This window comes from Hipposideros armiger, unplaced genomic scaffold, assembly GCF_001890085.2.
Source record: "Hipposideros armiger isolate ML-2016 unplaced genomic scaffold, ASM189008v1 scaffold_46, whole genome shotgun sequence".
In the NCBI taxonomy this organism is placed as follows: domain Eukaryota; kingdom Metazoa; phylum Chordata; class Mammalia; order Chiroptera; family Hipposideridae; genus Hipposideros; species Hipposideros armiger.
Window position 1 is genome coordinate 4326464 of NW_017731396.1, and position 10670 is coordinate 4337133.

At 50.6% G+C, this 10670-nt stretch overlaps 1 protein-coding gene across 2 annotated transcripts in view; it reads left to right on the plus strand.

The window, feature by feature from the left end:
- Positions 1-518: 518 nt before the first annotated feature.
- Positions 519-10670, plus strand: part of CTNNBIP1 (catenin beta interacting protein 1) — a 53039-nt gene continuing 42887 nt past the window's right edge. The window contains exon 1 of one of the 2 annotated variants that reach the window (XR_002123682.1): positions 519-839. The gene's annotated coding sequence lies outside the window, so the exon portion shown is untranslated. The remainder of the gene's footprint in view (positions 840-10670) is intronic. The other variant, XM_019639823.1, reaches the window with a different exon arrangement.

The following is a 10670-nucleotide window of genomic DNA, read 5'->3' on the forward strand; positions in this document are numbered from 1 at the left end:
ATTTTTCAGGGGCCCTGGGTAAACCGGACTCACCAAGGATTCCGCCGGGTCTACCAGCTCCCATTTTTAAACACAGACCCATGTGTGGGAGAGGCCATTATTTTTACGGGACCACTGTGCTGCAGCAGCGAGGGACAGGCAAAGTTGCTTTACCTCAGCGCCAGCTCGATCCTTAGCTGGGGCTCCGCCCTCAGGCCACCTCCTCCTTCGAGCCCCCGCCCCTCCTCCCCAGCCCACCTCCGGCCCCGCCCCTCCCCTTTGCTCCGAGTGTGGTTCCGCAGCTACCGGCGACCCTGTTCAACAACTAGCCCATCTCGTGGCTCCGCCCCGGGTTCATGGCCACGCCCCTTTCTCGAGGAGCCCAATGAGCGTCCCCTAGCTCCCCGCCGCTCCCACCCCACAGCAGGAAGCCCCGCCCAACTGACCGATGTAACCAATGAACGCCCACCTGAGCGGGTCCCGCCCCCACCCGCAGGCCCCGCCCCGGCGCCCGGCCCTCAGCGGCCCCTCCATCCCCGGGGCGTTGCCTTGGCCGCGCCTCCGCCACCCGCTCGGAGCCAGATGCCGCCCCCTTCGCCGGTCCCTCCTCCGGCGGCCTGGCGCCTCCCTCCCTCCCCGCCGCGGTGACTCACGGAGCGGGAGGCGGAGGCTGAAGCGGCCGCTCCCGCTGCTGCTGCTTCTGCTGCTGCTGCTCCTGTTCCTGCTGCTGCTGCTGCCGTTGCTGCTGCCGCCGCCGCCGCCGTCGCGGCTGCTCAGGCTGAGGGCGCCCCGGAACAGGCCGCCGCGTGCTGCGCACGGACCCGCAGCCCCCGCCGGCCAGGCCGGGTCGGGCGGCCCAGGTAAGCGCCGACGCCAGCCCGCGCTTGTAGCGCCCGGGCCCGCGCCGCGCTCGGGCTTGGGGGAGCCGCCGGCCCTTTGTCTCCCGGGGAGGGGCCGCAGAGGGCGCCCCCGACCCCGTTCGGACGCACCAGCTGGGCCCCCGGCCCGGCGCCCGGGTTTGGACCAGGCCTCCTCGCCCGGCTGGGCCGCCGCTGCCTCCTGCCGCCCGCTCCGCAGATCACCCTCCAGGCGTCCTCACCTTCTCCCGGGGGTCGCTTCCACAGGTGTCTGAGCCACCCACTCTGTTGCTCATCTCACCGCGTCGGCGTGGTTGTCATCGTCTGTCAGCACTCCAGGTCCCACGGCGACCTCTTGTCTCTTCCCTCACCTGAGCCTCAGTCTCAGCATCCTGACCCCGTGTATAGAGCACCTCCGTATTTCCCCAAACTAAAGGCTTCCAAGGTCTGGCCACTGGGCAGCTCTTCCTGCCTGTACTTTGATTGAACTGCCCTCTCCCCATTCCACCTCTTCTGGTGAGCGGTCCTGGAAGGTAAAGTGCACACTGTAGGCACATGTCTCACCTGTATGGCCGGCTGTATATGTGAGCCTGCAAAATTAACCACTTAGAGCCCCACACTGCACTTCTCACCGCCTTTTCATCACCCCCACACCAAGCAGGTTCCTTTTAGGAACCCAACCTGTTAGGCCTCCCATGCCTCCCTCTCTTGTGTGCTGAACTTGTCCGAGCAGTGCCTGCTGTCAGGTTAGCCCCTGGGAAGGCCGAGGAGGCCTGCGTTGGCAGCAAATCAAGAGTTTTATGAATATTGAGATGTGTGGCTTGCAGCACCTCTTATCTGAGGATCTAAGTATGCTATAGCTATTAATTATTTTGTCTCCTGCCACTCACAGGACTTAGGGAAGTGTGCCTGGCCGACTGCTGGGTAAATTGAGGCACAGGGTGTGTCGGTCAGGGACCCAGAGGCAAGTCAGAGTTTGTCCTGAGGTTCTGTTTCCAAGTGCCTTGGCTCTGAGCTCCCTGTTACAACTGTTGGGCTCTCGTTCCTGGCTTTAGACCCTAAGTGATACTGATCTCTTAGGCCATTAAAGTGTCCAGAGATACCAAGTTTCCTCTGATTTAAAGCAGGACTCTGAATCGTAAATAAAGGTGCCAGCTAGTAAATGCCAGTGTGTCATTCATGGTTTCCTGGTGGAGTTTGTGGTCCTTGTAAATACAAGTTGCCTCTGTGGGATGCAGATTCATCCATTCAATAGCGAGTGCTTACTCTGTGGCAGGCACCATTCCAAGCCCTGGCACTACAATGGTGAAGATAGACACACCCCTGCCCTCCTGTAGCAGGACATTCTAAAGAGGGGGGAGTAAACAAATAAGCAGACAAAATAATTTCCATAGCGGTAAGTGCTATGTAGATGGGAAGAACCAGTTTGGATTGGATTCCAAGTGCAGTTAGAAGCCATTGGAGGATTTTAAGCAGAGAAGTGATAAGATCTGGTATAAGTTTTCAAAGATCGTTCTGGCCTCTATATTGGGACTGGATTGTAAGACTCAAACAGAAGCAAGGGTACCAGTTGAGAGACAAACTGCCAGGCAAGAGATGATGGTGGCTTGGAGAACCAGGGTGGTAACAGTGGAAGCGAAGTGTCTTGAATAGCAAGCAACTTGTCTGCTCCCCCTGGGAGAGGCAGAGAGCTCTAAACAAAACTTCAGGGAACACCGACTGAGATTTATATGTCTAGCAGAGAACTTCTAGACCTGACCATGCTCAGGTTTAGCTCAGCAAACCTTACTCGGCACCTGTTGTGAGCCAGGCACTGTGCTAGACTCTAGGGATACAGACATGAACAAGGTGCATAAGGAGTTGTCTCCACGTTATGCTCACAGAAAGGTCACCTCCTCCTTGATGGAAGAGGGTTTGTGGGTTTAAAAACCGGTGAGAGGTGGAGGAGGGCAGAGCACGTTGGGCTTTGTTCCCACACCTGCCTGCCCTTCCGCTGCTCTTAGATGTTGCCCAAAGAAATTGGGATTGTTCTCATGATATGTGGGAGAACTACAACTCAGTGGCCATGAGCTTGAACCATGAACTAGAATAAAACTTGATCTCAATGCCTTCCAAGTCTGTGCTATCAGAACACGTCAGAACTAGAGGACTCTGGGGATTATGTAGGCCAGCCCCTCTTTTATGGTTGGGCACCTGTCGCCCCTAGAGGCTGAATAACTCTTGAAATCCCATAGCAGTTTGTACATTTTCTTACGGCATCTGCCGCTTTCTACCTCTATTTCAGCAGGATCTCTATTGGATTCATCTTTGTATCTCTCACAGCATTTACAAAAAGTAAACTCATCATATGTCAGTTGATGTGCCTGGGTGTTTCATAGGACCAAAAACTAGAACCCAGGAATCCTGACTCTGTACCTGTGTTTTCATCAGACCATGCATCCTTTTGGATGCTGCCTCATGTTCATTTCAGATGTGCAGCACAGCGGTAAACCCGGCAGTCTCCATCTCACTGAGCACAGAGAGCAGGGCAGCCCTGCCTTGATGGGTTTGCTCGCTCTCCAGCCCTGCCTACAGTGGGCAGCTGCTGAGAGTGCTGACCAAGGAGTTAGTCAACACTCAGCAAATATGAAGTGTAGCTCTTAATCAGAGCACAGACTTTGTACCAAGGCTATCTGGGTTTGGATCTTGGTTCTGCCATTATGAGCTGTGTGACTTTCAGCAAGTAACTTAACCTCTCTGTGCCTCAGTTTCCCCACCTATAAATTAATAATACTTCCTTCATGGGGTTGTTGGGAGGATTAAATTAAGTAATACCGATCAGATGCTTAGAACAGCATGGAGCACTGAGTACCTGCTTGGTTGAGGTAGCAGCTATTATTTTACTATTATTTATCTTATCTCCCAACAGAATTGAAGCTCTTTGAAGGCAGAGATTTTGTGTGGGGGGGTTTTGTTTGTTTGTTTGTTTTGTCTACTGTTACAGTTCAGTGCCTAAACTTTGTAGGCACTAAGTAAACATTTATTGAGTTGAATGACTTAATAAACACCTACTATGTGCCAGGCACTGTTGTAGGTGCTGGGATATAGCCAAGATACTTGGTCTAGTGAAGTTTATGTTCTAGTGGGCAAGACAAGCAGTAAACAAGTGAACAAGTGGACAAAATAACCTAGCATGGTGAAAAGAGATACAGGGAGAAGAAAGCAGGGCAGTGAGATGGAGAGTGACTGGGATGCGGGTGAGGGTCATAACTTTAGCTAGCTCTGAGGAGATGCCTTTGAATGGAGACCCAGATGTTCTTTTCTGCACAGTGGGAAGGTATGCCATGGGAACTTCTTCTGATGGTCCATCCTAGGAGAAAGAGCAGGATGCTAGGAGCAGTGAGTGGGCTTTCCTTGTCCTGGGAAGGCTTTTGGAGGCCAGGAGGCCAGCCAGCAGTGTTGAGTTTACTCCCATCAGGTTCCTCATTTTTCTGGCCTTGATACCCAGGAGATGTGGCCTAGGTTAGCGAAGGTCCAAGTATGTGTCTGTGTGTCCTGCCTATTCCACTGAGCCTTCTTTTCCCCAGAGTCTGTAGGTAATCAGTAAACATTTCCTGAGTTGAATGAATGAGCATTGCCATCTTAGCATCTTGTCCTATAATAGTGGCATGTCCTATGTTCTCTGCTCACCCTCTGCATGACCTAAAGCGTCATATCTTGGCAGTGACTCTGAAGTAACCTTGGAGTTTGGCTGCTGTTCTTCATATGTGCACCAAGGACACCTCCACACAAATGTGTCCCAGTGTCTTTGTTGGGGGTCCACCAGGATCGACTGGGCAGCTTTCCTTCCCCACCCGACTTCTCTTCCAGTCTCCTGCTGAGTCTCACCAAGTCCTCTATAGAGGGTTGAGTTACACTGTCACCTCTGAACAACTCCTGTTGGGTCACTTGACCAGGAACATGGTGGTACCTAGAAAGCATGAGCTGTCTTTGGTCTGGGCTGAATGGAGTTGGGAAGCTCAGTAGAACACTCAGAGAAATGGCATTTCAAACCCGGTGCTTCAGCTTGCCAGGAATCCAGAGTTGGCCTCTGGAAGCTGGGTGCATCGGCTAGCTTTGCAAGCCCTCACTCAGGCATCCCCTTGTCAGAGTCCACAGATGCCACTTGCTCTTCACCTTGAGAGGCCAACAGGAGTAAGTGGGAATCAAATAGGACTTTTGTGTTGCAAGTCACATTCAGGGTCCTGAGGCATTTCATTGGCAGAATCCAAAACGCCTGTTAGTCGTATGTCATTTGTAGCCTTGTAAAAACTAAACCCAAGGTGGGTGCAACCTTTTCCTCATGTAATTGTTGTTTTTTTTAAAATTTTTTTTCATGAGAGTGATATGTGCTCATTTAGAAAAGGAGAAAATGAATGATATTGGTATTTTACATGCATCGTCTCATTTACTCCTTACTATAGTTTCTGAGATACACACCATTATTACCATGTTATATATTCAGAAGCTGAGGCCTGGAAGGGTTAAGTAATTTGTTTGAGGTCAAGCTAGTTGAGAACAGGATCAGATTCAAACCCAGAAGAATGTCTTATGAGCGTGAACTCTAAGCACAATATTAGATACTGCTTCTCAGCAGAAATAATCGAGAAGAAGAAAGATCTTCATTGAGCCTGGCGTGGGTGGGTTTGTTAGGGTGGCCCGAGCTAGCTCGCGGGCTGCTGCAGAGTTTGAATCCTCCACCCTTTCCCTGTCTCTTCTGACCTTGGGCAAGCTAATTAACCTCCCTTTGCCTTACTTTCCCCAACTGTAAATGGGGATAATGATACCCGTACCTTCATAGCTCGCAGGGGCATTATGTGTTTGAGTCAAAGTGCCTTTGAACTTCTTTTATGAAAGGGCACCGAGCACCAACTGCTGTTATACTCGGTTATTAAACACCTATTATGCCCCCATCCTCCCCGAAGCCTTGTTAAAAGGGGAAAACAACCATCCACAGTGGGAAAGGTGTCTTTCCGTGATGGGCATAGCTGGACCAAAGCATTGATTTTTCCTTCTGAAGTGTCTTAAGGATTGAGGGTCAGGAATGCTTCTGCATTCTTCAGGGCCGTGTTGCCCTGTAGAAGCTTCCGTAAGTGGGTGTGTGTACTGTGCATCATATCACAATTGAGGACCACTGGTGAGAGCAGGGCAGAGAAGGTGTTAAATGGCCTGGGTTCTAATCCTGGCGACGATGTCTTTATAATAGAAGCCAGGAACACGGAGATGCCAAGAAGTGATGGCTGTCTTCCATTCACCCTTCCCTCCCTCCCTTCTAATGATTCATTAATTCAATTAATAAATATTTACTGGGCTTTCATTACAATCTGAGCCACTGGGAATTCTGTGGTAGGCAGGGTAAAAATAATTCTTCCCTTACAGTCTAGGGCCAAGAAGCTTATTATCTCGTTGTGGTCGTGTGAATCAAGAATGAACGTGTTGGTGAGGGTTTTGAACTCTCGGGGGAGAGTCAGGATGTAATTTCCAGATGTGCACATCGGCCTCCATGGGGCGTTGAGGCGGTGGTCTCTTTCCAGAGATTTTTGAAATGATGCCACCACCGAATCGGTGCCTTTCTTAGGAAATGACCGCCAGACCTTGTCTCTCCAGAATTCTCCGTCCCTGCCTGACAGGCCTCCCTCTGCCAAATCTGGAAAGCAGTCAAATGGCGGCCAGCGGGCTGTGGGGCAAGCTACCCTATGCTGTCCGGCCTGCCCACGGGGTTCCTAAAAGGAATGGTGCCTGTGGACACCCGTGTCCTCCAGCCCCCGTTTGGAGTCAACCTACGCAGAGTGGGGTGGGGAAAGTTTCTTCCTTCCCTGCGCCTGCCCAGCCCCAGGCCTTGGGATCCCATCAAAGAGCCTGGTTGGGGAGGCCCCGCAGTTCTTGAGAAAGCAGCGTTCTTCCTTTCTCCCTCCAGCCAGGACTGGGGTGGAGAGGGCCAAGGGCTGGCAGAGGCGTCTGCCCACAGTTGGAGTGAGAGGAGGGTGCCAGGACAGCGTGGTATTCTCCTGGGTGATGTTGCTTTCGCCCAGCCCCTGACATGCCACTGCCTTCCTGGAGCTAATCAGCTGCTCCCTCAGTCTGGGGGCCCCCCGGAATCATTCCACATCTGATCAGGAGGAAATGGCTGGCCTGGCGAGGAGACCAGGTCACTCAGTGTCCCTGGACTTCTTCAAGTGTGGTTGGAGCCCACAGGGACACAAGTTCAGCTGGGAGAATGTGACCCACTTTCATATCCTCTCCCACGTGAAGAACTGGGTGGCAGGCTTTTGGAGACCAGCTCCAATTAAGGTTCTTTTCAGGCCTGAGTGTCTCCTGAGTATCCAACCCCCATGTTTCCTGCTGTGGAAATCTGTGGTCCGTGTCCCTGAGCTGAATAAAGACCTGAGACAGATGAAGTTACTGCCTTGTTATCCTGCAGTCCTGGATCCTGCAAGCGGGGCTTCCTGTGGGGTTCAGGGTCCCTTGTGCTTCAAGTACCTTTCACAAAGCGAGTCCCACCCTTGCTCTTCCTGCTAAATCACCAGGCAAACCGGGGACCCAGTTTCCAAGGAGATGGGTTGGCCTTGACCTCCCTGCCTAGACCAAGGCCTCACAGCCCCGGCCCCCAGCAGCCTTGGCCTCAGAACGACCCATCCTGATGCTTGTCCTCACAGAATGTTCTTCTACTGCAGGAATATGAACTGCAATGTGTTTCGGACCCTCGAGGTCTCTTCAGTTCCCTGCAGGTAGAGGACATTCGAATGATTTTCCACTTGTCATTTCATGTTCTGTGTAGTGGAGGGAGCCTGATTAAAATACATGAGACTGTGAGTACTGCCAAGATGAGTTGGGGATTTTAAGCTGGTAAAGTGGTAGTTCTGAGCCCTGAATAATGATCCGATTTTATTTACAAAAGAGGGAACAAAAGGTGGGGTGGGGACGCTGCCAAGGTGAGCCCCGGCTAAGCTGTGATCTCAGCCCTGTGTGAACGCTGTGTGCTGCACACTCGGCTTCCCCGCTGAGGTAGAGGGTGTCCCGTTCCTGGCGCCCCCGTGTCTGTCCCCATTGTTGGCACTGCCTAGTGGCCTTCAGGGCACATAGCGTTCCTCCGGCTGATTGCTGGAGTTGCAGGAAGATGGGGTGCCAGTGATTTTTAAGAGGACACGATGGGGCTTCTAGGCCAGCAAGCTGGCTGGGGGCGTCTCTCCAGGGCGCTGGCTGTGCGTTCCTGCATGGAGCTGCCTTCCGGAGCTTATGGTGGGACATGGTAGAGTGGAGTCGGCCCGAGCAAGTGTCCTTCCCCCCACCCGGGGCGAAGCTGTGCTGCCACCTGGGAGGCATCACATGCCCATCACCTCCCATTTGCTCCAGGTGTTGGCTGCCCACCCTCACTTTCTGTCTCCTGGAAGAGAAGGTTTCCTAGGCCTTCCTGCAAGCGATGACGGTGGGCCTCGAATGCTCAGCACCAGGCACTGCACTGGACTGGCCAGACCACCCAGAGGAAGAGCTTCCTTTTACTCTCATCTTCTGACCCCGTTCCACTTCCTTTCAAAAAAAAAATCATTCGTTGTTTTTGGAGTAGGTCATCTGTACATAGTACAGATTTCGAAAGGCCGCATGATGAAAACTGAGTCTTCCTCCTGGACTCCCGGCCCAGAAAGAGACCGCGGGCAGCCTGCATCTTGTGCCTGTTAACCAGACGTTCCACACGTGTACAAGTGCACCATGCACACGGGTGATCACACGCAGGCCTGACACGCACTGTTCTTTTGATACTGTAATCCACAGTGCTCTGCACCTGACTGTCTTCACTTCACAGTAAACACTAGAACTGTCCACACCACCACCACCACCATCACCACCACCCTCACCACGTCATTCAGCTAATATCTCTTGAGAGTTTCCTGTGTGCTGGGTGTTGTTAAAAAGTGCTTCCCTTATATGAGCTCATTCTCTCCTCCCAGCAGCCCTAAGCAGTACCTAAGTACTGTTATTGTCAACAGTTTGCAGATGAGTACACTGAGGCACAGAGAGCTTAAGTTCCTTGTCTAAGGTCATTTAGAACTATGGCACTCATTTTAATGGTTCCAGAGCATTCTCTGGAGTGGTTTTATATATATCTATATCTATATCTATATCTATATATATATATATATATATATTTTTTTTTTAAGATTTTATTGGGGAATTGGGGGAGGGGAACAGACAAGTTGCTGTCCTTTTGTTCTTCAGTCTAGTTGTGGAGAACATCGCTTCACTGGCCCATGTTGGTATTATCATTGCGCTCTTCCTGGGTCAGGCAGTCACTTGCCAGCCATTGGACAGCCGCTCACGGTGGCTCTCGGCAGCTCATGAAAGCTCATGCCCGCTGCCGGCCAGCCCCACTGCAGCCTACACCGTCATCGGCAACTCACGGCAGCCCAGCTCCAGGTCAAGCTGTTGTTCACCATCTCAGCTGTAGAGGGCGGAGCATCACGGGCCCTCGTATGTGGGATCCAAACCAGGGCCCTGCTGCTCAGAGCTGGCGTCCCAAGCCAACTCCTAACCAACACGCCGCTCAGCCGGCCCTGGATTGGTTCTATTTTAAAACCAGTCCCCTGTTAGTGAGCATTTAAGTTTTCTGTCTTTTGTTACTATTAACAAGGAATATTCTTCTACATATATCTTTGTGCATTTGTATAAATGTATCTGTAAGGTAAATTCCTACAGACTGAATTGTTAGAACAAAAGGTACATCTGTGTAAATTTTTGGTATTGCCAAATTGCCCTCCATGGAGATACTAACATTTTATATACCCGCTAAAATTGTACAAGAATACCTATTTCCCCCATACCTTGGCAGAAGTTGTTAAACTCTTGGATTGTTGCTAGTAGGTGAGAAGTGGTAATATCATTATATTTTTCTTTCTTTCTTTTTATTTTTTTATTGGGGAACAGTGTGTTTTTCCAGGACCCATCAGCTCCAAGTCAAGCAGTTGTTGCAATCTAGTTGTGGAGGGCGCAGCTCAGTGGCCCATGTGGGGATCGAACCAGCAGCCTTGGTGTTATGAGCACTGCGCTCCAACCACCTGAGCTAACTGGCCGCCCCCATCATTATATTTCTAATTTGCATTTTCTTTATGAGGAAATAGAGCATCATTTCTTATCTTTACGAGCCATTTATGAACAATCTGTTACATTATTTGCCCATTTCTTTCTTGGGTTGCAGTCTTTTTCTTACTGATCGACGGGTATTCTTTATACATTAAGGGAGTTTGTCCTATGGATGTGACATATGTTACATGTATTTCCATAATTAGTCATTGTTCTTTTGATTATTTTTTTTTCATGCGGAGAGTTTGATTTTTACATAATCAGATTTCAATATCTTTTCTTTTATCACTTCTAGGTTTCATTTCATATTATTTTCTCCTCCCACAGTTTCCTTTCCTGTGTTTCCTTCTAAAATGCTTACTCTCTCTATTCTATAGATTTAAAACTTTGCTCCATTACCAAGGGATCTAACCTGGCATCACCAGAAATGGGGTGAGTGGGCATTGTGTGTCTCCAGGGGGACACTGACACCATCAGCTGTGATCGTTTTTTTTTGTTTTTTCTTTTTTAATTTATTGGGGAGCAGCCATGGTCATTGGTTACACATTGCGTTCATTGCTTTCATGCTACAATGGCATAGTTAACTCTTTAGGGAGGGTGCAGCTCACAGTGGCCCATGCAGGGATCGAACCAGCAACCTTGGTGTTATCAGCACGACGCTCCAACCAGCTGAGCTAACCGGTCCTCCCCCATGATAGTTTCTTTTTTTCTTTTTTTTTTTAAGATTTTTATTGGGGAATT